The sequence below is a fragment of the Pan troglodytes genome, chromosome 4 (genome assembly GCF_028858775.2).
Source record: "Pan troglodytes isolate AG18354 chromosome 4, NHGRI_mPanTro3-v2.0_pri, whole genome shotgun sequence".
Lineage (NCBI taxonomy): Eukaryota > Metazoa > Chordata > Mammalia > Primates > Hominidae > Pan > Pan troglodytes.
This window is the reverse complement of record NC_072402.2, coordinates 72789907-72817760: the sequence shown is the minus strand read 5'-3', so window position 1 is coordinate 72817760 and position 27854 is coordinate 72789907.

Below are 27854 nucleotides of genomic sequence, written 5' to 3'. Positions count from 1 at the left end.
TTACATTCAGATTAAGTAATTTATCCTTTGTCCTCTTTCAGAAACTGAGTCAGTAAGAGATGGAACCAATAATTTAATCCATCTCTGTCAGACTCCACAGAGATGGATTCAAACCTAGTGTCTTAGCCACTAAGTTTACACCTTCCAAACACTGATTGTATTCAGATGTTTGCAAAATGTTACCTTTGCCACTGTGCAAAGCCAAGTACATCATGTTCAGAATTTAAAAAGTTAACATATCATATGGCTTATTTTTATACTTGAAATTAGAATAATTAAATATAAAAGAGTTTTTAGAAATAGTTTTCATTTTTTGTTGATTTTTATAATCTTATACATATTGTTTATTCCTCAAAAATAATGTGATTTTTCTTGCTTTGTTTGTTTTGTTGATTCACTGACTGTTTTAAATCCTGGGAATCCTGAGGAACCAAGTGCCTTTTCCACTTGAAATAAAACCACGCTGTGCTAAACTTACTAAAACAGTTGCTGGAAACCTGTACTAAATATAACTTTTGAAATTCATACATAATTCGGTCACTGTAGTTGTTTATGATATTTATTCAAGAGTCAAATATCATAGCAAAGTTGCAACTAACTTTAGATTTAGAGAGAGGATTAGACTTTAGTCTACCAAAGAAATAACCAAATAAGAACTTGATGTGGGTTGCTTAAAAGTGGTTCAATTTGAAAATTCCCAAGTTGGAAAAATGATTCATAGCTGGATGCTTTGGAGAGCAAAATAAACACATGTTGGGATTTTGTTAAGTAATGAAGAAAATGTAAGTTTACATGTAAGGCATGTAAACTCAAAATCCTCTAGCATTACATTGTCACAAGTTGGGAGTCTTTACAACCTGACAGGTACAATTATTATTTGTAACTAAAAGAATGCGTAAGGACAGATTAATCAGGCCTGAAAACAAAATACAAAAGCGCTTTTCAGTATCTTTCCTTGCACATCAATCATATATATATATATATAGCACAGCCTATCAGAAATGTTCTTAAGGCAACATAAAAATCCATATGAAGAAAAGGAATTTTCCTTTGTCGTAGAAAAGAAAAAATTGTTTTGGTTTGGTGGTTTTATTTTATTTGGCTTGACTAGCTTTTAATTCAGATATATGAAGACAGATTTTACCTTAAGAAATAATTTATAGAAAGAGACACATTATCCAATTGATCAAGCTACAAAGACTTACATTAATATGATTGTATAGTTTGCATTAGGATTTAATGTACTAATTCAAGGTAAGTGATTTTAGCAAGATAGGAATAGGCCATAGTTTCCTCTGCTCTTTTTGTGTCTGTTTCCCTATTCCTTGATTTCCCGTCTGTAAATACGTGTAGATTGCTAGGAAGGACTTTGTAGATCATCTAGCTCTGAGATGTTTATTTTGGCATTCATGAACAGACTTCAGAAAGGATACAGAGACCCTTCGAAAGTTGTATGGCATTCATTGACACATAGGTATGATCATTTCTCTAGATAATCCAGGTCATCATTATTTTTACCTGGATGGATTGCAGCAACAACATCCTTATTGATTATATTTGTGCATTTGTTTTGTTTTTCACCTCTAGTCACACTCCTCTTACCTTTACTAATATTCTCAGAGTTCTGTGCACCCCAGTAATTAAGAACAAAATTCTAGACCAAAACATACTCATTTTACAAATGAGGAAACTGAGGTCCAAAGAAGTAAATTAAGATTAAGCTGAAGTATTACATTATGCCAATCTGAAGGTTTGTACCTACATATTTTAAATTCAGTGCTTAGTATCCAAAAAAATTAGTTTTTACCCCAAACATCACATTTTGTTTGGGTGTTCTTTATATAGAAAGAATGATGGAATTGAATTTTAAAGCAGAAGGAAAATCATTAATATGTCTGGGAGTAGATAGATGAAGTAAGGTGTCACTCAGGTTTCTGAACCTTATACCTAATGATACATGTTTTCTTGGAAACTGCCTTAAGACACAATACTTTTTTTTTTAATCAAATTTAAGGCACCAAACCAATTATGGAGATACAAAAATTAGAAAAAACAAATGCCTAAAAGGTATTAAAGAACAGGTTGTGTCTTGCCCAAGCCAGAAATTTGTGAGTCATCTTTTATCCAGTATACTTCCTCACATGCCAGTTGTAATTTCTCTCTACTTCTGCCCCTTGTTTGTATCCCATCTGCTACCACCTTAGTCCCTGACATCATCACTTTTTTACCTGGATTACAGCAGAAACATCCTTATTGCTTTTGTTTATTTTTTCACTTATTCGTTTTGTTTTTCACCTCTGGCCATGCCTCTCTTATCTTTATTCATTCACTATTAGAATTATCTTGCCAAAGGTCTGCCTTCAAAACAGAACCCATATCCTTTTATGTATTTCTTTACCTGGATGGTCCATTTTCTTACCACATCCAGAAAGCATTGCTGCCTACCAGTCATTCTGACACACACTCACTCCTGAATTTGACAGACTTTTTCAGGCCTTTATACCTTGGTTTCCCAGTTTCTTTGCATGAAAATCTTTCCCACCCCCTTCAACTACCGAGACTCAGCTCAAGCGTCCTCTAATTTATGAGGATTTCTGGACCCTTCCCCAACCCTATGATGACATTGACTCAAGTGTCTCTTCTCTGAAATTCTGTGATAGCACCATCAGAACAGTGGGTGCACTGGAAAGTCATTGATTCTCATTCTGTGTCCCCAAGCACACTGAACTTCATACAGTGACCATGTGCTACTCATCTTTGTAACCTGAAAGCATAGTGTTAAGTAGAAAGGATAAACAGAATAGGTAAACCTTAAATTTAAATACCAAGTCTCTTTGTCTTTTGCACCAAAGCCATCATGCTGATTTATATCTTGTTCAATATCTGCATATTTGGAAAGAACGTATCCTAATTATTTTCAGAATGGAAGTTATAAAATATGTCTGTTAGCCGGAATTGAATGTACTGAGCATTGAATGCTCTTCTAAAACTGTATTTATAAGAAAATTTTAATATAACAGTAACTTAGTAGAGGGGCAAAATAATTAAAAGCAGGCTATTCTGAGCCAGGCTCCTGGGGGTTCAAATCCTAGCTCTGCCACTAACTTTGTGGCTTACATTAAATGTACTTAAATGTCCTGCCTTAGTTGCTCATCAGAGTTATAAGTAATAACCAATATTAACAGCTGACATTCTTGGTGTGCTTTCTATAAGCTTGGAACTATACTAAATATTTTCTATGCATCATGTTTTTTAACTTCAAAACATATCCCCATTTTACAGAAGTGGAGACTGAGGTACAGAGTTCTTAAAGACTTTCTCAATGTCATCCAACCACAAAATGCAAAACCAGAATTTAAACCTGGTTTAGTTGATGTCCTAAAATACTATACCCTATATGAAATAATCAGCTTATTATGTTCTGAGGAAGACTTTTATTTACAAATATCTAGTCTCTTTTTAATACAATAAAATTTTATTTGAAATGTTTATTATGTTATTTCCATGTATGAAAAACCAGGCCGAGTACAGTGCCTCATCCCAGCACTTTGGGAGGCCAAGGGGGAGTGGATTGCTTGAGTCTAGAAGTTCAAGATCAGTCTAGGAGTTCAAGACCAACATGACAAAGCCCTTTCTCTACAAAAAAAAAAAAAAAAACAAAATTAGCCAGGCATGGTGGCATGAACCTGTAGTCCGTGCTACTCAGGAGGCTGAGGCAGGAAGATCACTTGAGTCCTGGAGGTCAAGGCTGCAGTGAGCTGTGATCAATCCACTGCACTCCAGCTAGGCAGCAGAGTAGGACCTTGTCTCAAAGAAAGAAAGAAAAGAAAAAGGTAAAACAAAGCACAGGATGCATATACTCAAATTCAGTGATGATCTCAAACATTATCCCATCTTAGTAACAATGTAAAATCAAAAGACAATTTAAGTAATATTTCAAAACATATATTGGAATCAAGTAGATATTTATAGAGAATACAACTTCATCCCTGAAACATTCCAGTGAAACTTCAGAGTGATAAAACTTTCACAGTTTTATCTCATTAAAACTTTTGTGCTATAGGTAGGATAAGAATTACTACATTCATTTTGCCTGCGGTAACACCGAGACCCAGAAAGGTGGGTAAAAGCAAAGTCTACAACTCATGTTTCATAGCTCCCAACTCCCTACTGCTTAGCATTGAGAGAATAGGAGATAAAACCTTCTTATTTAATAAAAACGATCCATTAGGACCCCAAAGTCTTTTTTTTTTTTTTTTAATGAAACAGAAGTGCTCCCTCTTTGTGCTACAGCCTCTTTGCCTTACATAGACCAGGTCCATTCCTGTCAAATCAGATCCCCACCTCCATCCTTAGCTCTCCTTCCACTCTCTCACTCCGGAGTCCCAGGAATTCATTACTTAAGCCGCATGTGTGAAGCTTTGGAAAGCAAAATAAGTAGAACACAGAGTTTCCAATACAGCACATTAATATGTTCAAGTTTGACCAGATTTATTTGAAACCTGGTGCATGTTTATAAATCCAGCCTGGCATCTGGCATTTGTTACAAGGGTAACTCAGCTTTAAAAATGCCTCCCAGCCCTGTGGCAAGCCAAGTCATACCCAGTTAATGAGAAGTCTAGCTGCTAGCTTCTCTCAAAGCTAACCAGATGCTGCACACTGCTGGTTCATCTACCCCCAGAATATTAACAAAGTGTTGACACTGCCATGATTTGTATTTGGATCCAGATGACAAAATAGTGCTGTAATACGAACAAGTTAAATGATGATCCCTAAGCCAGAACGTCTGTTTTTGTGGGTTCCCCAACCTTTTGAGTAACACTTTTTTAACATTGTGTGTATATCCAGTATCTGTGGTTTTATAGAGGGCATAGGATTCTGTTACAATGCCACATGGAGAGCTAACACACAGACCACACCATTTAGGCTCCAAAACAATTTTCATACATGCTTGAATAGTAAAGCAGGAAGCATGAAATAAAAGTTATGTGAATGAAAACTCTATATTTAATTCTTGCTGCATGCTTGCAGTTGTTTGGGGTAAAAAAAAAAAAGTATTCTAACAACTAGTCTAGATTGGCAGAGAAGGTCTATATATGCATACTTCAATTCTTCCCAATAATGGGATGTTGATGCACTGGGTCTCTGCATATTTTATGAGATCTCAGACCCTACCAAGGTGTTTTTAAACCTGATAATTACCTTCGTATATCTTAATATTCCCCTAGACATAAACACTGTAATAGCTACAATGTCCTCTAAGAAGAAGCATTATACATCCTTGGGGTGAGAAGTCTAATGAAATATTCAAGTCTTTTTATAGCAGATAGGAAACTAACAAAACGCAAAAGTCATATTTTTCATTTTCAATTACATTTTTCTTAAGATAGCAGAAGTTTCCCTAGGAATGGAAGTTTAATTTTAAGCTGATACTCTTTGGCCAATAATATGCGGTTTGAAGGAAGGACAGAAATAAATATTAAAATTATCTCATCTCTCTAGGATTATATTTTATTTTTTCCCTTCTGTACTGGTGTTACATAATAAAATATAAATTTGGTCTCTGCTCTCACCTTCTTTTGTCCAATAGCGAGGACTGGTTGCCAGGGGACCCAAGCAAGTGATTAAAAGGTTAGAACTTTCCCTCTCCCCACCTCTCTTCACCGCTGACCTCCAGAAAGGGGTGAGGGACTAGAGGTTGAGCTAATTATTAATGACCAATGACTTAATCAACCATGGCTAGTAATGATCCCTCCACGAAAATCCTAACCAAAAGTGTTTGGTGAGTTTCCGGTTGCTAAACACGTGGAGGTGCTGGGAAGGTGGCCATCTAGATGGGGCATGGAAGCTCCATACTTTGCCCTCTGCATCTGTTCCATCTGGCTGTTTTTGAACTGTATTCTTTAATAATCAACTGATAGTCTGGTAAGCAAATTGTTTTCCTGAGTTCTGTGAGCCATTCTGACAAATTATTGAACATGAGAGGGGGATGAGAACCTTCCATTTCTAGCCAGAATCACAGGTGAGAACCCAGACTTGCAATTGGTATCTGAAGTGGAGGAAGTCTTGCAGGGCTGAATCTTTAGCCTGAAGGATCTGGCACTAACTCCAGGTGGACAGTGTCAGAAATGAGTTAAATTCTATTTGCACGCCTAGTCAATGGCAGAGGAGAAGTGGAGAATTGCTTGGTATGGAGAAAAAAAAAAACCTACATATTTGCTATCAGAAGTGAAGTAATGAGAGTAGTAATAAAGTAGAAAAAAACTACAAATTTTCTTTCAACTGGAATGTTTTAATTTTGTGATAATCTTGTAAATATCCTATTCCACAATTCTGTACGATTCCAGAAATTTCAAATTAAGTAAATTTACATTCTTTAAAAAACTCTTTCGAAATGAGTATATCCTTTTCCAGTTCGAGTAGTTACTTAACATAATATATCTTATTTTTTTATAAGTATGGAGCACAGATGAGACCATAGTCCAATACAGAGCTGCCGTAAATGAGTTGTGTAAAAATTGCCTCTCTTATTCTTTAAGAGAAGAAGTGGTGTTCCTGAAAAGAGTGCCTTAATCTGGTAGTCTTAGTCTGGTAGTCTGCTCTTAACTGCAACTGATAGGTAGGATCAGTCTTTCTGCCTCCTCATGAGGCCACATACATTATTCTTTATACTATATGAGGCTTGCCTCTATTTAATTTGGGATTTTGTCATTTACGTATGGCTCTTTGTGATATGGGCATAAATCTTGACTCCTCCCGAATATTATAAAGGCACCACACCACATATTGCTTTTGCTTCCATATTAAGGGATACCCAAGGGAATATTAGGGATATTGAGAATAAATTATGGTTAAGTCAAATTTTCCCTTAGTGCTCTTAAGTTCCTTTATGTACAGAGCAGTTTTCCTTTCTTCACAAGGAGGGCAGGCAAGAGGAAAAAAAAGAATGAGAGAAAAGAGAAGAAAGTGATTAGGAGGGAAATAGGAAGGAAGGAGGGAAAGGGAAGATCACATGCCAAGCCACTAGGCTGAGTACATAGGTATCCAATCATCTCAGTAAACCTCATGATTATGTCTGTGCTTTGAAGAGGAGGCAACTGAGTTTCCAAGAGGTTAAGTAACCAACCAGGCCAGAATTTGATTTCAAATGTCATACTCTTTATCCAGTGAGGCCTTGGCTTTTATTGAAAGGCATAAAACCAAGAAAGTAACTTAATACTGCTTTGCATTTTATATGGATGACAAGTTCATGTAGCAAACAGAACAACTTTGGTATATTAAAAGAAAAAAATACTTTGAGAAATTCTTCTTTTTAGAACTCTAAATGTATTTCTTTCTAGATCTTCAGTTTTCAGTACTTTTCATTGTTTATTTACAAATACCTTGTTTCAGAAATCTCCTATAATTCTTCTATTGCTAACATTAGTATTTCCTGTCCCCGTATGTTCTCTTTCAGAAATCCTTTGCTCTCTGTGGCCTATAGAGTAAATTTTTGCTCTTTTTCACTATAAAATTTGAATTTTCATATTTCTTGCTCACTTGCCTCTTCCCACTCCATCTTCCACTTCCCTAGACATCAACAAAGAAAATCTCATGAAATAATTGTTTTTCTATGCATCCACCAATATCATTTATGAAATTGTTGATTCACAACATATTTGAGTTTATCAACTACATTTTTTCTTTAGTATACAGAGGAGACTTTTAGTAATAGTAACTTGTTTCAATTAACATAATAAAAACCAGACTTCATTTATTTAACAAATATCCATTGAATCTCATTAGCTATTACTTAATGGTCTAAGTTCTGTAGAATTCACAGCAAAGAAAGTTGAGAGAGACTGTTTTCTGGTTAAACAAAATAAACAAAAAGAAAACCTTTTGAAGATTGCACAAAATCATAGCAAAGGCATTTGCCATATTTTATCCAGACCTGACATCACTCTGCTATATTCAGGGAGTCTAGGGAATTAGTATGTTTATGCCTGCAACTAAAAATTGCCCATGTTCCTTAAAATTCATTCCTCTAGTAGCCGCAAGTGGACAACTGGCAGTAATTATGGTATGAAAGACATATTTAATCAGTGAAAAATGATAGATTTTAAACTTACTTTATACATAAACAGTGGAGATTGAGGTAGGGGCAAGAAAAAATATAGGGTAAAGAACATTCAAAAGACTTACGAAATATTATTCTAAAATTTTCCATTTCCAAGAGTTGGTTTGGGTGGGAACAGGTGGCATTTGGTCACATGAATAAGTTCTTTAGTGCTGATTTTCAAGATTTTGGTGCATCCATCACCCAAGCAGCATACACTGTACCCAATATATATTCTCTTATCCTTGAGTCCCCAAAGTTCACTGTGTCATTTTTATGCCTTCACATCCTCATAGCTTAGCTCCAACCTAATGAATGAAAACATACAATGTCTGGTTTTCCATTCCTGAGTTACTTCTCTTAGACTAATGGTCTCCAAATTCCATCCAAGTTGCTGCAAATGCCATTCTTTCATTCATTTTTATGTCTGAGCAGTATTTCATGGTATATACACACTGCATTTTCTTCATCCACTCATTGATGAATGGTCATTTGGTTCCATATTTTTGCAATTACAAATTATCCTGCTATAAACATACATGTGCAAGTATCTTTTTTGTATAATGATTTCTTTTCCTCTGGGTAGATAGCCAGGAGTGGGATTGCTGGATCAAAAGGTAGATCTACTTTTAGTTCTTTAAGGAATCTCCACACTTTTCCATAGTGGTTGTACTAGTTTACATTCCCACTAATGGTTCCTTTGCATTAATACCCAGAAGTGGGGTTCCTGGATCATATGGTAGTTCTTTTTTAATTTTTTGAAGAATGTTCCTACTGCTTTCCGTAATATCTGGAAATATTCCCACCAAAATGTATAATGGTTCTCTTTTCTCCACATTCTCCCCAAAAATTGTTACCTCGTTACTTTTTGAAAATAGCCATTCTAACAAGTGTAACGTAATATCTCATTGTGGCTTTCATATGCATTTCTCATATTAGTGATGTTGAGCACCTTTTTATATACCTGCTGGCCATTTATATCTCTTCTTCATAAAATTTTTATTTAGGTCCTTTGCTCACTTTTAATCAGATGATTTTCCTTCTGCTATTGAGTTACATGAGCTCCTTCTATATTTTGGATATTAACCAGGTATAGGATATATTAAATCTTTATAGGTTTGCAAATATTTTCTCACATTCCATAGGTTCCCTTCTTATTTTGTTGATTGTTTCCTTTCCTGTGCAGAAACTTTTTACTTTTGATGAAGTTTCCCTTGTTTATTTTTGATTTTGCTGCCTGTGCTTTTAGTGCCGTATCTAAAAAATTGTTGCCAAGTTCAATATCATGGACTTTTCCCACATATTTTCTTCTAGGGGTTTTATAGAGTCAGATATAATGTTTTAATCTTTGATTCACAATGAGTTGATTTTTGCATGTCATATAAGACTTGCATCCAATTTCATGATTTTTTTTGCATGTGAATATCCAATTTTGCCAACATCATCATTTGTTCAACGATAGTGTTCAAAACACTATCATTTTCTGTTTGTGCATTCTTGGCACCTTGTTGAAGATTCACGGACTATATATAAAAACTCAAATATATATATATATATATATATATATATATATATATATATAACTCACATATATATATATGAATTTATTTGTGGACATTTGATTTTGTTCCATTTGTCTTTCTGTTTGCTTTTGTCTCAGTATCACATGTTTTGATTATTGTAGCTTTGTAATATAATTTTAAAACAGAAAGTTTGATACCTTCAGTTTTGTTCTTCTTGCTCAAGATTGCTTTAGCTATTTGGGTTCTTTGTGGGTCCATATGAATTTCAGAAGTTTTTTCTATTTCTATAAGAAATGCCATTTGTGTAGACATTTTAAAAATATTAATTTTTCCAAACCATGAACATGAGATATCTTTTCACTTATTTGCATTGTTTTTAATTTCAGTCACCAACGTATTATAGTTTCAAGGGTAGACATCTTTTACGTCCTTGGTTAAATGAAATCCTATGTGTTTTATTCACATTGATGCTATTGTAAACAAGCTGGTTTTCTTAATTTCTTTTTTGGATGTTTTGTTATTTGTGTAGATAAATACAACTGGTTTTTGTATGTTGATTTAGCATCCTGAAACTTTACTGAATTTACTTATTAGTTCTACCAGGTTTTTCAGGACAGGGGAGAGGGAGTCTTTAGGGTTTTCTATAGACAAGATTATGTCATCTGCAAACAGATAATTTTACTTCTTTTCTTATATGGATGCTTTTATTTTTGACTAATTGCTCTGTCTAAGGTTTCTAGTACCATGTTGAATAGAAGTTGCTAAAGTGGGCATCCTTGTCTAGTTTCTGATATCAGAGGAAAATCTTTGCTTTCATTTGAGTATGATGTTAGCTATAGGCTTCCCATATATAGCCTTTATTATAATGAGGTATGTTCCCTATATACTTAATTTGTTGAAAATGAATTTTTATCATTAAAGGATGGTAAATTTTACCAAATGCCTTTTCTGTATCTATTGACATGATCATATGATTTTAGTCCTTCATTCTGTTTATGCAATGTATCATCTTTATTAATTTATGTATGTTGAACCACCCTTGTAACCCAGGAATAAATCTCACTGGATGGTGGAGAGTGATCTTTTTTAATGTGCTGTTACATATGGCTTGCTAGTATTCAGTTGAGGATTTTTGCACCTATATGAATAACAGCTGTTGGCTGTAATTTTTTTTTTCTTATATTATTTTTGTCTGGCTTTTGTATCAGCATAGTGCTGGCCTTATAAAATGAGTTCGGAAGTGTTACCTCCTCTTTAATTTTTTGTAAGAATTTAAGAAGGATTGGTATTAATTTTTTTTTTTTTTGAGTTGGAGTCTGGCTCTGTCACCCAGGCTGGAGTACGGTGGTGCTATCTCGGCTCACTGCAAGCTCTGCCTCCCAGGTTCACGCCATTCTCCCACCTCAGCCTCCCAAGTAGCTGGGACTACAGGTGCCCACCACCACACCTGGCTATTTTTTTGTATTTTTTAGTAGAGACAGGGTTTCACCGTGTTAGCCAGGATGTTCTCGATCTCCTAACCTCGTTATCCACCCACCTCCACCTCCCAAAGTGCTGAGATTACAGGCGACGATTGGTATTAATTCTTATTTAAATGTTTAGTAGAATTCATCCGTGAAATCATCAGGTACTGAGTTTTTCTTTATTAAGAGATTTTTATTTACTGATTAATTCCTTGCTTCTTATTAGTCTGCATATTTTCTGTTTCTTGATTCCATTTTGGTAGGTTGTATATTTTTAGGTATTTATTTCTTTTAGGTTATCCACTTTTTTGGTTTTTAATTATTCATAGGCATCTCTTATGACCCTTTGTATTTCTGTGTTATTTGTTGTAATGTCTCCTCTTTCATTCTGATTTTATTTGAGTCTTCTCTTTTTCTCTTAGTCTAGCTAAAGATTTTCAGTTTTGTTTACCTTCTCGAAATGCAAATTATTGCTTTCATTGATCTTTTTTATTGCTTTTCTAGTCTTTATTTCACTTATTTCTGTGCTGATCTTTGCTATTTCTTTCCTTTTGCTGACTTTTAGTTTATTCTTGTCTTTCTAGCTTATTGAAGTATAATGTTAGGTTGTTTGAAATCTTTGTTTTTTTCTGTTTATGCAGGTGATTATTATTTTAAAAAGACCCTTATAACAGCTTTTGCCATATTTCACAAGTTTTGATATACTGTGTTCCTATTTAAATTTGTCTCAAGACATTTTTTATTTCCTTCATACTTTTTTGACCCATTGGATATTCAGGAGTATGTTGTTTAATTTCCACATATTTATAAGTTTTTCAAATTTCCTCCTGTTATTTCTTTCTAGTTCCATATTATTGTAGCCAGAAAAAAATACTTGACATAATTTCAATGTTAAACTTGTTATGTGGCCTAACATATAATCTGTTCTAGAGAATGTTTTATGTATGCTTGAGAAAAACATGCAACCACTTTTGCATAGAATGCTCTGTGTATGTCCATTAGTTCCATTTAGTCTAAAGCGTAATTTGTGTCCGGCCGGGAACAGTGGCTGCCGCCTGTAATCCCAGCACTTCAGGAGGCCGAGGCAGGCAGATCATCTGAGGTCAGGAGTTGGAGACCAACCTGGCCAACATGGTGAAACCCCATCTCTACTAAAAATACAAAATTAGCCAGGTGTACCTGTAATCCCAGCTACTTAGGAGGCTGAGGCAGGAAAATCACTTGAATCCTGGAGGCGGAGGTTGAAGTGAGCCGAGATCATGCCATTGCACTCCAGCATGGGCAAAAAGAACAAAACTATGTTTTAAATAATAAATAAATAAATAAATAAATAAAGTGTAGTTTGTGTACAATGTTTCCTTACTAATTTTCAGTCAGGATGATATATCCATTGTTGAAAGTGAGTTATTGAAGTCATATTATAATTGTATTGCTGTCTATTTCTCTCATTAGATCATTTAATAAGTGCTTTATATATTTAGATACTCCAATGTTGGTACATATATACTTAAAATTGTTACATTCTCTTGGTGTATTAACTCCTTTATCACCATGCAATGACCTTCTTTATCTCTTATTACACCTTTTGCCTGAAAGTCTTTCTTTGATAAAAATACAGCTACCTCTGCTCTCCTACAGTTTTCATTTGTATGGAATATCTTTTTCTTTTATTCTTCTGGTCTATGTGTGTTCTTAAAGCTGAAGTGAATCTCTTGCAGGCATCATGTACTTGCCACTTTTTTTTTTCTTTTATCTATTTCCTCATTCTGTGTCTTTGGTTGTAGAACGTAATTGATCTACATTTACAGTAATTATTCATAGGTAGAGAATTAATATTGACGTTTTGTTATTTGTTGCTGGCCGTTTTGTAGATTCTTTGTTATTTTCTTCTTTTGTTGCTGACTTCCTTTGTTATTTGATGATTTTAGGCATTGTTATGCTTTGATTCCTTTCTCTTTATATTTTATATATCTACTATAGGTTTTTGCTTCGTGGTTACCATAAGGTCTGCATAAAACATCTTATAGTTATGAGAGTCTATTTTAAGCTGATAACAACTTAATTTTCATCACCTACAAAAACTCTATACTTTTATCCTTCATTCATGTTTTATGATTTTGAAGTCACAATTTGTATCTTTTTATATCATATATACATAGCAAATTTGTCCTTTACCTCTATACTATACACTTTGTCCTTTACCTCTATACTAGAATTATAAGTGACTTACACACCACCATTATAGTAGGAATATTCTGAATTTGACTGTGTACTTACCTTACCAGTGAATTTTATGCTTTCATATAATTTTATGTTACTAATTAGTATCCTTTTATGTCAGCTTGAAGAATTCCCTTTGGTATTTCTTGTAAGTTAGCTATAGTGGTAATGAACTCTCTCAGCTTTTGTTTGTTTGGAAAAGTCTTTATTGTGCCTTTATTTCTGAAGGATAGTTTTACTGGATGAAGTATTCTTGGCTGACAGTTGTTTTCTCTTTCAGCATTTTAATTATATTATCCCACTCTTGTCTGGTCTACAAAGTCTCTGCTGAGAAATTACTGATATCCTTATGGGAGTTCACTTGTATATGATCACCCTCTTTACTTTTGCTGCTTTCAAACTTCTTTGCCTTTGATGTTTAGCAGTTTGATTATAATGTGGCTCAGTGAAGTCTTTTTTGGGTTGAATCTATTTGAAAATGTTTAAGCTCTATGTACATGAATGTCAATATAGCTCTCAAGATTTAGAAAGATTTCAGCTATTATTACTTTCAGTAAGCTTTCTGGACCTCTCTTTCTTTCTCCTCCTTGGTAAAATTCCATAATTCAAAAGTTACCTCTCTTGATGCTGTCCCATAAATTCCATAGGCTTTCTTCATTACTTATTGGGTTTTCTGTTCTTTTTTATTCTCTGACTAGATATTTTCAAATTACCCATTTTTTAAGTTCACAAATTTTTTTTCTGCTGTTGATTAGTTGTGCTACTGATGCTCTCTAATGCATTTTTATTTAATTTCATTGTTTTCTTCAGCTCCTGAATTTCCATTTGGTTCTTTTTCAATTATTTCTATCCCTTTATTGAAATTCTCTTATTGATCATGTTTTGTCTAATATTTTTGAATTGTCTATTTGTTCCCCGGTAGATTGTTGAGCTTCCTTAATAAAATTATTTTGAATCCCTTGCCAGGCAATTTGTAGATCTTCTTTTCTCTGGGGTTGGTACTGTAACATTATTGTGTTCCTTTGGTGGTATCATGGTTCTTTGGTTTTTGTTTTTTCATTTTTTTGTATCTTTGTGTAAGTGTTTGAATATTTGAAGATGCAGTCACCTTCTCCGGTGTTTATTAAGTGGCTTTGGAAGAAAAATTCCTTCATCAGTTTTCCTAGCTAGGGATTCTGAGGCTCTTTCAGACCTTTTCTATATATGTGCTCATTCCACACCTTTTGTTTTCTCCTGGGGGGAATTCTAAAAATTGTATGCCTTTTCTCAATTATTTGAAGCCAAGCTGTGTGGTGATAGCCTTAACCAGTTGTTCTATTTAGAGAAGTTCTCAGAAATGCTCAAGTTTGTGTGCTTTCTCCCAATCCCTCACAGCTGAGTTGTCTGCTTGTGTGAGATACTTGTATTTGTTGTCTACAGCAGTACAGTCAGGGAGCTAGCCTGGGGAGAAAGGCTGAGGTGCATAGTGCACTTGAAATGCTTCTGGTCCAGTTTTTGGGAATCCATAGATGAGACATCTCAAGCAGCTTATGAGTGAGCTTTCTAATGGGTTCCATAGACAGTTAGGAGGGTCTATGTCCCATCATCCTTGCTTTCAGCCTCTTCCAACCACGTAGCTGTGCCAATCACCTAAGTATTCTGGGTGACATGCAAAAAAAAGTCGGCCTCTTGGGCAATGTCCCACATGGCTAGGGGAGCTGAATGAGTTTCTCTTAGTGCTGAGTTGTGCCACCTTGGGAGAATGGTGATGTAAGTAAAGTAAAACTGTTTTTACTCTCTTTAGTGTGTCTGCTGTTAAATTTTTGCTCCAACACTCTGCTGGAAAATTTCTGCTAAAACCCTGAACTCCCACAATGGTACTTTTATCCATGGATAGTTGTCAAAATTGATGTTTCTCGGTGAAGATGATGATAGAAATTTTCTATTCTGCCATATTTTCTCAAGTTTATTTTCCTTGGGTGACTAAAAAATAACGGCTTTTGTTTCCTCATCTATAAAGAGAAAATTTGGAATAGATAATAACAACCCAAATCTATAGAATACTTCACTAATTACAGAATATTTTTTATATCCATTATCTTCTTTGATTCTCACAATAACTGCTGAGGGTAGTAAGACAGTTATTGAATTTTCATTGAACAGATGCAGAAAATGAAGCTTAAAGAAAATATACTTAAGATCATATTGATCGGGAATTGGGGAAACCAGGACATGGATCCAAGTCTTCTGAGTATTTATTCAATGTTTATTTCACTACTACAATGAGCTCCAACTTTGGGATATAAAACATAAATATTTGCAGGTTTCATGCATTTATAGTTTTTAGAAATATGCCATTTTAACATAAAAGTTGATGACTAAAATATCAAACTCCCAGGTAATCCTCTTACTTGTCACATTTTATTCACACTTGTAAGAATTACAGTTTGACGCACCTCAATGTAGAAAGGCTTTAGGAAGTCTAAAAAAATATTACTTTGCATGAGGGGGTGAAGGAATGGGAAATGATAGAAAGTACTATTTTTATTACAAATATTGCAAATGATATAGTAAAAAATGGAAAGGGAATTTATCAAATGGACATTAATACTTTGACCTCATTCTGTGGTACATTTCATAATGACACTGAAACCTAAAATATCAATGCAGTTTTCTCTTTTTATAATAGAGAAGTTAATTGCTCAGTTGCAATTCCTAATTTTCACTCAGATGTGAAAAGATTGCCACAGGAGACAAAAATGGTAATTGGTTGCTTGTCATTGGCCAGTTCAAGTACATGAATTAATTCTTGCAATTGTTGAAGTTGTAAACCATAAACTCATATATTAATGAAATTCCCATTTCTTTATCTAAATCACTTTAAATCTGACTCATAGGTCGCATTACAGTAGGCCAGTAAAAGTTTTAATTATGTAAGAGGACTATTTTTTCTCCTCTTCATACCCATCCAAGACCTCACAGTCCACATAAACCAATGACTACTGCTACCGTATCACAGTAAGAGGACTTGATATTAAATATATTTCAAAAATATTTTCAAATATTTTTGAATATTTGACAATCAGGCTAAGTTTTGGAGTTCCTAAGTGAACTTCAAAGCCATAGGCTCTGAAGAAAATATCTCTTTTTTAATCCCTGCTGTGTCAAATAATCCCATCCTCTTTATTCTAGCTCATTCTCTTCTACTGTATGGCTCAAGCTTTCACAAAACTTTGGGAAGTAGTTTTACTTCCAACAATTTCTGTTTTCTTCCCTGAGGAATTTCTGAGGCCAAAAATATAAAAGTACAAAAGGAGAGTGAAAGAAGATGGAAACAGGATAAATACAAATGTATTTTTCCATCACACGAGCAAAGAGAAGACAATTTTAAAAACTTACCACCTATACTCCCGATTTTGATCACTTCCTTTTCACTCCATTGATAAGAAAGGGATTTCTACCCTAGAGTTATAAACACACAACATCTAACATTGAACAGATGAGGCAAACTGCAGTTTATTAGTCACATATGCTGACAGCCTGGGGGAAGAGAATATAGCATGTGAGGTAGAACCACTATGGAAATTTCACTTGGGAGCATGGTGAACAAACAAGGTCTATGGAAGACAAACTGTAGCAACTAGATGGTGAGGTTGGTGAGGTGAGCACTTATTCTCATGGGAGGGTATTATTGGTTTGTTTGAATAATTCAAGGGGCAGGTGGGGAGCTGAAGCCTACTACTGAGGGATAAGTAGGCACTTTGCCTAGTTCCTTTGATAAAGAGGGTATTTTGGCCAAAAGACCTCATCTGTGGGAGCATAGAGAGGGGAACTTGAGACCATTGGATCATCCCAGTTTTTCCCAGATGTCAAGGCACACATGATATTGAACCTTAATTTAAAACCATGTGTCATATTTCCGTCAACAGAGAAAATCTGAGATGCTCTGCTGTAATTTGCAACATTGTTTTACTACCTAAATGTCAGACACAGCACATAGGTAAGTAAATTTCTAAAGGCCTAAGAAAATAATAATTTTATTTTCTAATTTTTTTGAAGAAGCATTTTATAAAAATCTCTTTGGGCTGAGATCTCAAGCCATTTCCCAGGCAAAAAGTCTTATTGTTAAAAAAATAGTGTCCCATCAACAATGTAAAAGTGTTCCTATTTCTCCACATCCTCTCCAGCACCTGTTGTTTCCTGACTTTTTAATGATTGCCATTCTAACTGGTGTGAGATGATATCTCATTGTGGTTTCGATTTGCATTCTCTGATGGCCAGTGATGATGAACATTTTTTCATGTGTCTGTTGGCTGCATAAATGTCTTCTTTTGAGAAATGTCTGTTCATATACTTCGCCCACTTTTTTGATGGGGTTGTTTTCTTTTTCTTGTAAATTTGTTTGAGTTCTTTGTAGATTCTGGATATTAGCCCTTTGTCAGATGAGTAGATTGCAAAAATATTCTTCCATTCTGTAGGTTGCCTGTTCACTCTGATGGTAGTTTCTTTTGCCGTGCAGAAGCTCTTTAGTTTAATTAGATCCCATTTGTCAATTTTGGCTTTTGTTGTCATTGCTTTTGGTGTTTTAGACATGAAGTCCTTGCCCATGCCTATGTCCTGAATGGTATTGCCTAGGTTTTCTTTTAGAGTTTTTATGGTTTTAGGTCTAACATTGAAGTCTTTAATCCATCTTGAATTAATTTTTGTATAAGGTGTAAGGAAGGGATCCAATTTCAGCTTTCTACATATGGCTAGCCAGCTTTCCCAGCACCATTTATTAAACAGGGAATCATTTCCCTATTTCTTGTTTTTGTCAGGTTTGTCAAAGATCAGATGGTTGTAGATACGTGGCATTATTTCTGAGGGCTCTGCTCTGTTCCATTGATCTATATCTCTGTTTTGGTACCAATATCATGCTGTTTTGGTTACTGTAGCCTTGTAGTATAGTTTGAAATCAGGTAGCGTGATGCCTCCAGCTTGTTCTTTTGGCTTAGGATTGTCTTGGCAATGCAGGCTCTTTTTTGGTTCCATATGAACTTTAAAGTAGTTTTTTCCAATTCTGTGAAGAAAGTCATTGGTAGCTGGATGGGGATGGCATTGAATCTATAAATTACCTTGGGCAGTATGGACATTTCTGTGATATTGATTCTTCCTATCCGTGAGCATGGAATGTTCTTCCATTTGTTTGTATCCTCTTTTATTTCGTTGAGCAGTGGTTTGTAGTTCTCCTTGAAGAGGTTCTTCATGTACCTTGTAAGTTGGATTCCTAGGTATTTTATTCTCTTTGAAGCAATTGTGAATGGGAGTTCACTCATGATTTGGCTCTCTGTTTGTCTGTTATTGGTGTATAAGAATGCTTGTGATTTTTGCACATTGATTTTGTATCCTGAGACTTTGCTGAAATTGCCCATCAGCTTAAGGAGATTTTGGTCTGAGATGATGGGGTTTTCTAGATAAACAATCATGTCGTCTGCAAACAGGGACAATTTGACTTCCTCTTTTCCTAATTGAATAGCCTTTATTTCTTTCTCCTGCCCGATTGCCCTGGCAACCATTGTGGAAGACAGTGTGGCGATTCCTCAGGGATCTAGAATTAGAAATACCATTTGACCCAGCCATCCCATTACTGGGTGTATACCCACAGGATTATAAATCATGCTGCTATAAAGACACATGCACACGTATGTTTATTGTGACACTATTCACAATAGCAAAGACTTGGAACCAACCTAAATGTCCATCAATGATAGACTGGATTAAGAAAATGTGGCACATATACACCATGGAATACTATGCAGCCATTAAAAAAATGATGAGTTCATGTCCTTTGTAAGGACATGGATGAAGCTGGAAACCATCATTCTCAGCAAACTATCACAAGGACAACAAACCAAACACCCCATGTTCTCACTCATAGGTGGGAATTGAACAATGAGAACACTTGGACACAGGAAGGGGAACATCACACACTGGGGCCTGTCGTGGGGTGGGGGGAGGGGGGAGAGATAGCATTAGGAGATATACCTAATGTAAATGACGAGTTAATGTGTGCAGCACACCCACATGATACATGTATACATATGTAACAAATCTGCACGTTGTGCACATGTACCCTAAAACTTAAAGTATAATAATAAAAAAAATAGTGTCCCATTCTAAAAGACGGGAGTATCAGCTGAGATCTTCCCAGGAACTCAAAATAGTAAACATGAATCACTTTTTCTAACTGTGAATGTGTATATTAAGCATATGAAAGACCTTACAGTAATTGATATAAATCAGTATTTATTATTTCATTCAAATTATCTTTGCCTATAAAAGATACCCAACAATTACTGTAAATTGATCAGGTGAAGGTGACTTTATCTTTGAGAATGGAATTAATGATTGTATAATTTGCAAGGAGGAGGATTACTAAGATTATGAGTATAACTAACAAATTTTATAAGAGATTGAGGGCCTTGAATAAAAGGCAAGACTAAAGTACATCTTCTTTTTAGAAGAAATTAAACAGATAATTAAAATGTAAACAGCCAGTTGTTTATATTATCAGAAAACTAAAATCAGATTTGTGAAGAAAAACAATATAAAAAGTATGATTTATCTGACATTATAATTTTCCATATTTGCTAGAAAACTATTCTGAATTTCCTAGTTCGAGTTTGAGGTAGATAAAATTTAAATCCAATTGGCTAGGGCAGAAGAGAACTTTATTGGGTTACTTAATTGAGAAATTCCTGTGTCAGGATTGGCTTTAACTGTGTATTTAGATTCAAATCTGTCACGGCACAGTTTCTCCCCATTTCTCATTTAATTATTAATTCTGTATGTTGCCTTTACTCCTATCTTATGATTATATGTTTTCCAAATTTGATTAAAATTATGAATTCACAGATCAAAAACGCTACAAACACCAAGCAGAAGACTTCACATGCATGTGTGCACACAAACACACACACACACACACACACACACAGCATATGATAATCAAATTACTAAAAACCATAAGTGATAAAGTGAATACCTTAAAATTACCAGAGGAAAAAAATGTCACATTACATACAGAAGAACAAAAATAAGAACAGCAGTTGGCTTTTTGTGAAATTTTATGTAATGTAGAAAAAAAGAGAATACCACCTTTAAAGTACTGAAAGTAAAAAAAAAATCACCCTAAATATCTACAAACAGAAAAATCATTTTTCAAAAATGTAAAAAAAATGAAAACTTTTTGAAAAATCTTATTTGTGGCCAGGAGAGCTGAATTACAAGAAATATCAAAGAGAATTCTTCAGGAAAAAGGAAAATTATAACAGATGTTGGATCAATAGAAAGGAATAAAAACATTCTTCACAATGGAACTGTATAAGAAAATACATTTTTCTACTTATTGTCTTTAAAAAATAATTGTTTAAAAAATAATAACAATGCACTGTGAAGTTTATGGCATCTACAGAAGTAAAATATATGACAATGATTTCCCAAAGGACAGGGAAACAAAGTCTATTTTTATAAGTTTCTTATACCTTAAATGAAACAGGAGACTGCCATGAGTTAAATATCAATATTGTAAAGCCCAGACTCATCTCCAAAATAAAAAAAAAATTATAGCTATAAACCAATATTGGAAGTAAAATTGGATCATAAAAAATATTGTATCTAAATGACAACAAGATGAGGGGGAAAAAAGGAAAAGTTATGTAGAATACATAATGAAGAGCAATAGGACAGATTTAAACCAAATGTATCAATAATTATGTTAAAAGTAAATGGTCAAATCAAATGGTTAAGTCGGCTGGGCATGGTGGCTTATGCCTGTAATCCCAGAACTTTGGGAGGCCAAGGTGAGCGGATCATGAAGTCAAGAGATCGAGACCATCTGGCCAACATGGTGAAACATTGTCTCTACTAAAAATACAAAAATTAGCTGGGCATGGTGGCACATGCCTGTAGTCCCAGCTACTTGGGAGGCTGAGGCAGGAGAATTGCTTGAACCCCGGGAGGCAGAGGTTGCGGTGTGCCAAGTTCGCACCACTGCAGTCCAGTCTAGGGGAAAAGAGCGAGACTCCGTCTCAAAAAAACAAAACAAAACAAAACAAACAAACGAAAACAAATGGTTAAGTCAAATGATCCACTTTGTCAGAGGATTAAAAAAATAATAACACTAAACTCTAGGCTGTCTACAAGCAAACTGTTTCAAATATAGAGACATGGTAGGTTAAAATTAAGAGGATAAGAAACCTGTTTCAAATATAGAGACGTGGTAGGTTAAAATTAAGAGGATATAAAAGATACACCATGAAAACACTAGTAAAATGAAAGCTAGAGTGGTTTCTCAGACTCAAACAAAATAGCCTTCAAAACAGGAAATGTTACTAGAGATGCACAGGGGCATTTCATAATTATAAAGAGGCCAATGAATTTTTAAAAACCTAAATGTATACGTACCCCAATAACCAGAAGTCCAAAATACATGAAGCAAAACGTGATATAACTAAAACACACACACACACACACACACACACACACACACACAATTATAGTTGGAGATGTCATCATTGTTTCCTCAGCAATTGATAGAAGAAGTAGACATAGAATCAATAAGTATATAAAAGACATAAACAACAAACACTATCAACTTACCAGGCCGAATTGATGTTTGCAGAATGCTCTAACTGAAAACAGCAAGATATACATCCTTTCCAACTAAACATGGAACATTTGCCAAGGAAGACTATATTCTAGATAATAAAAAAGAAGCTTAATAAATTTAAAAAGTTCAAATCACTTAAATATGCTCTATAATAACAATGGAATTAACCAGAATTAAATGATTAAAGATATCGAAAATATTCTCACTATTTAAAATTAAACACAGTTTTAAATAACATACAAATCAAGAAAGTTCACTAAAAACACTAGAAATTATGTCAAACCGAATGAAAATAAAAACACATCAAAATATGTGTGGTACAGCTAAATCAATGTTTAAAAGAAAATATAGGGAGGCTGAGGCAGGGGAATGGCGTGAACCCGGGAGGCGGAGCTTGCAGTGAGGCAAGATCGCACCACTGCACTCCAGCCTGGGCAACAGAGCGAGACTCCATCTCAAAAACAAAACAAAACAAAAAAACAAAAACAAACAAACAAACAAAAATAACATTAAATGCTTATTTAAGGAAAAAAAATTCAAATCAATGTCCCTAATTTTTGCATAAGAAAGAAATAAAACAAGGAGTAAATCAAACCCAAAGTAAGTTGAAGAAAGAAAATAAAAAATGATCAGAATAAAAATCAGTGGGACAGAAAACATAAAATCAATAAAGAAAAATCAATAAAATAAAAATCTGTTAATTTAAAACAAAAGGTAGAAATTATACAAATTAATATCAAAAATGAAAGAGAGGTGATCACTAAGAATTCTATTAACATTAAAAGGCTAATAAGGAATATAATAAGGAATATTAGGAATAACTGTATTCCTCCAAAATTAAAATATATACAGAATCTTTATACTGAAACATTTAAAACTGATGAAAAAAATTAATGAATATCCACCAAATAGAAATGTAAATCATTGTTATGGATTGAATTGCATTCCCCTAGGATTCATATGTTTAAGTCCTAACCCCCCGCAAGACTGTATTTGAAGACAGAGACTTTAAGGTGGTAAGAAGGTTAAATTAGGTTATAAGGATGAGACTCTTATGCAATAGAACTGGTGTTGTCTAAGAAAAGAAAGAGACATCAGAGAGCTCCCTCATTTCCCATGCTTGCATGGAAAGGCTGTGTGAGAACACAGCAAGAAGGTGATCATCTTCAAGCCAAGAAAAGATTTCTCACCAGAAGCCCATTCTGATGGCACTGTGATCTTGGACATAAACACCCCAGAACTAAGATAAAATAAATTGTTTAAGCAGTTTAGTCTTTGATATTCTGATGCCAGCCTGAGCTGACTAATACAGATTTTGGTACCAGGAAGTAGGATGGTGTTGTAACAAATACCTACAAATGTGGAAGTGGCGTTGCAACTGAGTGATGAGTAGAGACTGCAAGAATTTTGAGGTGCATGTTAGAAAAAGCTTAGATTGCCTTGAAGGGACTCTTCAAGAAATGTGATCATAAAACTGATTCTGGTGAGAACTCAGAAGGAAAACAGGACAGCTATAGAGAAAATGTATGTTATTTAGAGGATACATATATCAGCATGAACAGAATGTTGGTAGAAGTATAAACAATAAAGTAGATCTGGTGAGGTCTCAGACAGAAATGAGGAAGATGTTATTGAAAATTGGAGGAAATGGTGGCAAAGACCTTGGCTGAATGGTGTTCTAATATTTTGTGGAAGGTAGAATTTATTTGTGATGAACTTGGATATTTAGTTGAGGATATTTCTAGGCAAAGTGTCGGAGAAAAAGCCTGAGTTCTCCTTACTGGTTATAGTAAAATTTGTGAAGAGATGAATTAAAGAAGGAATTGTTAAGTAAAAAGGAACCAGATCAGAAGATTTGGAAAACTCTCAGCATATCCATATTGGAAAAAAAAAAAGGAAGAAGAAAGTGTGAGAGAACATCAAGGGTTGTGCCTGGATAATTATTCCAGGAAGAAATTACCATGAATTTAATTAGCTACCTCTGCAAAAGCCAGGACTGAACAGTAGTGTTACCTGGCTGTGAACATGCCTTATCCTTCAAAAAGTAAGAAATAAAGTGACTCTCAGGACAATTCAGACATTGGTTGGGCTGCCACTGCCACCACAGGTTCATGAGATAGTCTCAGTGGTCAAGTCTGCCAACCCACAAGTTTCAGAAACCTGACCACCTCCTTGGTTTCAGAGGGTGCGGCCGATTCTTCAGTCAATCCAGTTGCACCAGCCCAGATCCTTAGGAGCAATGTTTCTGCCTGCAGTCAGGAAGCTAGGACCACTGTGTAGTGACAAGGTGGAATTACTGCCCCAGTGGGCCCAGCAAGTGGGACCTTTGTCCCAATGGGACCAGATGGTAGAACATCCTGCCAAAGAAAATTTTTCTTGAGGCTTAGATCCAGTAAAATTTGCCTTGCTAGGTTTTAGATTTATTTAAGACCTGCTGCCCATTCTTCTTTCCCACTTGCCCGTTTTGGAATGCTGCCCATTCTTCTTTCCCACTCGTCCGCACCATTGTTTTGGAAGCACAAACCTTGGTTTTACCAGCTCACAGCAGGAGAGGAATTTTGCCTCAGGATAAATTTATTTTAGGTCTCTCTATAACTAATTTATTTGTAGGGCTGTTGAGATGGGGTGAATGTATTTTGCATATGAGAAGGACATGATTTTGGGGGGGGGCCAGAAAGTGGAATATTATGGACTGAATTGTGCCTCTTCTCAAGTCATATGTTGAAGCTCTAACCCCTAATGTGTCTGTACCTTGAGATAGAGAATTTAAGGAGGTAATTAGGTTAAATGAGGTGATAAGGGTGGGGGTTTAATTCAATAGGAATGGTGTCTTTATAAAAAGAAGACGAGACACAAGAGAGTTCTCTCTCTTCCCATGTGCACATAGATAAAAAAGCCATGTAAGGACACAGTGAGAAGCAGCTATCTGCAAGTTGTCTGCAAGTCAAGAAAGATCTTACCAAAATCCAGTTCTACTAACACCTTGATCTTGGTCTTTCGCCTCCAAAAATGTGAGAAAATAAATCTCTGTTATTTAAACCACCTAGTCTGTTTCAGTAGCCCAGGATGACTAATACAATCGTATTTATGAATAGAATGATTCAATTGTGTGAAAACGTCAGTTTTCTCCAAACTGATCTAAAGATTCGACACTATCCCAATCAACATCTCAATGGGACTTTTATATTTGTAGAAACTGATAAGCTGATTCTAAACTTTGTATAAAAATACAAAATATCAAGAAGTACCAAAATGATTTTGAAAAGAAAAACAAAGCTGGAGCAATCATGGTAAATGATTATATGATTTTGAGACAGTCAAAATTGATAACTATCAAGACAAGCGTAATATTGGGGTCATAATCCATCTGAGCTGCCATAATAAAATACCTTATACTTGAGGTAATTTATAAACAACAGAAATCTATTACTTACAGTTCTAGAGCCTGCGAACTCCCAGATCAAGGTACCAGTAGATTAGATGTCTGGTGAAGACTCAGTCCTCATAGATGGCACCTTCTAGCTGTATCCTCAACATACTGGAAGGGGCAAAATGCTCACTCAAGACTCTTTTATAAGGGTACTAATACCATTTATGAGGGTTCAGCCTCATGACCTAATTACTTCCCAAAGCCCCACCTCTTAATACCTTAACCTTGGGGGTTAAGATTTTAACATAAGAATTTTGAAGGAACACAAAAAGAAGATAGAAAATGGCATAGTGATAATCATATATAGATAAATAGATCAGGAAAGAGAGTCCACAAATAGATGAACACATACATGGACAAATCATTTTCAACAAAATGCTGAATAATTTTGTGGAGAAAAGATAGTCTTCTTAACAAATGATGCTGAGACATTTGGATATCCATGTACAAAAAAATTTAAAAAAACACCCAAACAAACAAACAAACAACAACAAAAAAGCCAACAAGCCAAAAAAAATACTCAAACCTAACTTTACATATAGAAAATGTAACTAAGAATTTGTTATAGACCTAATATATGAGCTGAACTTGTATAACATAGAGAAGAAAAGTTGAAGAATATCCTTGTGACCTTGGTCTCAGCAAAGATTTCTTAAGGTACACAAAAATCAACCGTATAATGAACAAATTGATAAATTAGGCTTTATCAAAGTGAAAAAAAATTTTTTGCCCTTTGAAATACATACCAAGAAATAAAAAAAAAGAAAAAAGAAAGAAAAAAAGGAAAGAATGCTGAGAGAAGATATTTGAAAAACGTATATCTCATAACCACTTGCTTGTACCCAGAATCTGTATAGAATGCTTACAAACCATTTCTAAGACAAACAGCATGAAGATGAACAAAAGACTTGAACCAATATTTTACATAAAGATCCCAAATAACAAACAAGCACATGAAAATATAATGAACATTATTAGTCATTGGTTACAGGAAGATAACACTACATACATACAAGAATGTCTAACATTAAAATAAGCGACAATATGAAGTGTTAGCTTTCATATGGAGCAACTGGAGTGCTCACATATCACTCATGCAAATTCAAAATAGGAATTTGGAAAGCAGTTGGCAGTTACTTAAAAAGTTAAACATCCATTTCTCATAAAACCCAGTAATTTAATTTCTAGCTTTTTACCTGAGAGAAATAAGAGCATCTCTACACACAAAGATTTGTACTTGCATATTCATAGTAGCTTTATTTATAATGGCAAAAAACTGGAAAAAAAATCATCAAAGTGGAGTGTATCCATACAATGGGATACTACTCAGCATCAAAAAGAAAACATGTGGTACTTGGTTTTCTGTTCCTTCATTAATTTGCTAATGATTATGGCTTCCAGCTGCATCCACATTGCTGCAAATAACACGATTTTTTTTATGGCTGCATAGTATTCCATGGTGCAAATGTACCATATTTTATTAATCTAATCCACCACTGATGGGCACCTAGGTTGATTCCATGTCTTTGCTATTGTGAGTAACCCTGTGATTAACATATGCATGCATGAGTCTTTTTGGTAGAACAATTTATTTTCTGTTGGGTATATACACAGTAATAGGATTACTAGGTCAAATGGTAGTTCTAAGTTCTTTGAGAAATCTCCAAACTGCTTTTCCACAGTGGCTGAACTAATTTACATTCCCACCAACAGTGTGTAAGCATTCCCATTTCTCTGCAGTCTCGTCAACATCTATTATTATTTGACTTTCCAGTTATAGCCATTCTGACCAGTGTGAGGCAGAATTTCACTATGGTTTTGATTTGCATTTCTCTGATAATTGGTGATGAACATTTATTCATGTGTTTGTTGGCCACTTATATGTCTTCTTTTGCGAAGTATCTGTTCATGTCCTTTGCTCACTTTTTAATGGAGTTATTTGTTTTTTTGCTTATTGATTTAAGCTCCTTATAGATTCTGAATATTAGACCTTTGTTGGATGTGTAGATTTAAAATACTTTCTCTCCCTTTCTTTGCATCATCTGTTTACTCTGTTGATAGTTTCTTCTGCTGTGCAGAAGCTCTTTAGTTTAATTAGACCCCATTTGTCAATTTCTGTTGTTGTTGAATTCCTTTTGGGGGCTTAGCCAAAAATTCTTTCCCAAAGCCAATGTCCAGAACGGTGTTTCCCAGGTTTTCTTCTAGGATTTTTATAGTTTGAGGTCTTACATTTAAGTCTTTAACTCATGTCGAGTTAATTTCTGTATATGGTAAAATGTAGGGGTTCAGTTTCATTTTTTTGCATATGGATAGCTAACTATCCCAACATCATTTATTGAATAGAGAGTCCATTCCCCGTTGCTTGTTTTTGTTGGCGTTGTTGAAGATAAGATAGGTAGGTGTCTGGTTTTATTTCGGGATTTTCCTTTCTATTCCATTGTTCTATATATGTCTGTTTTTGCACCAGTACTGAAGCAGTACAGGTGAACCC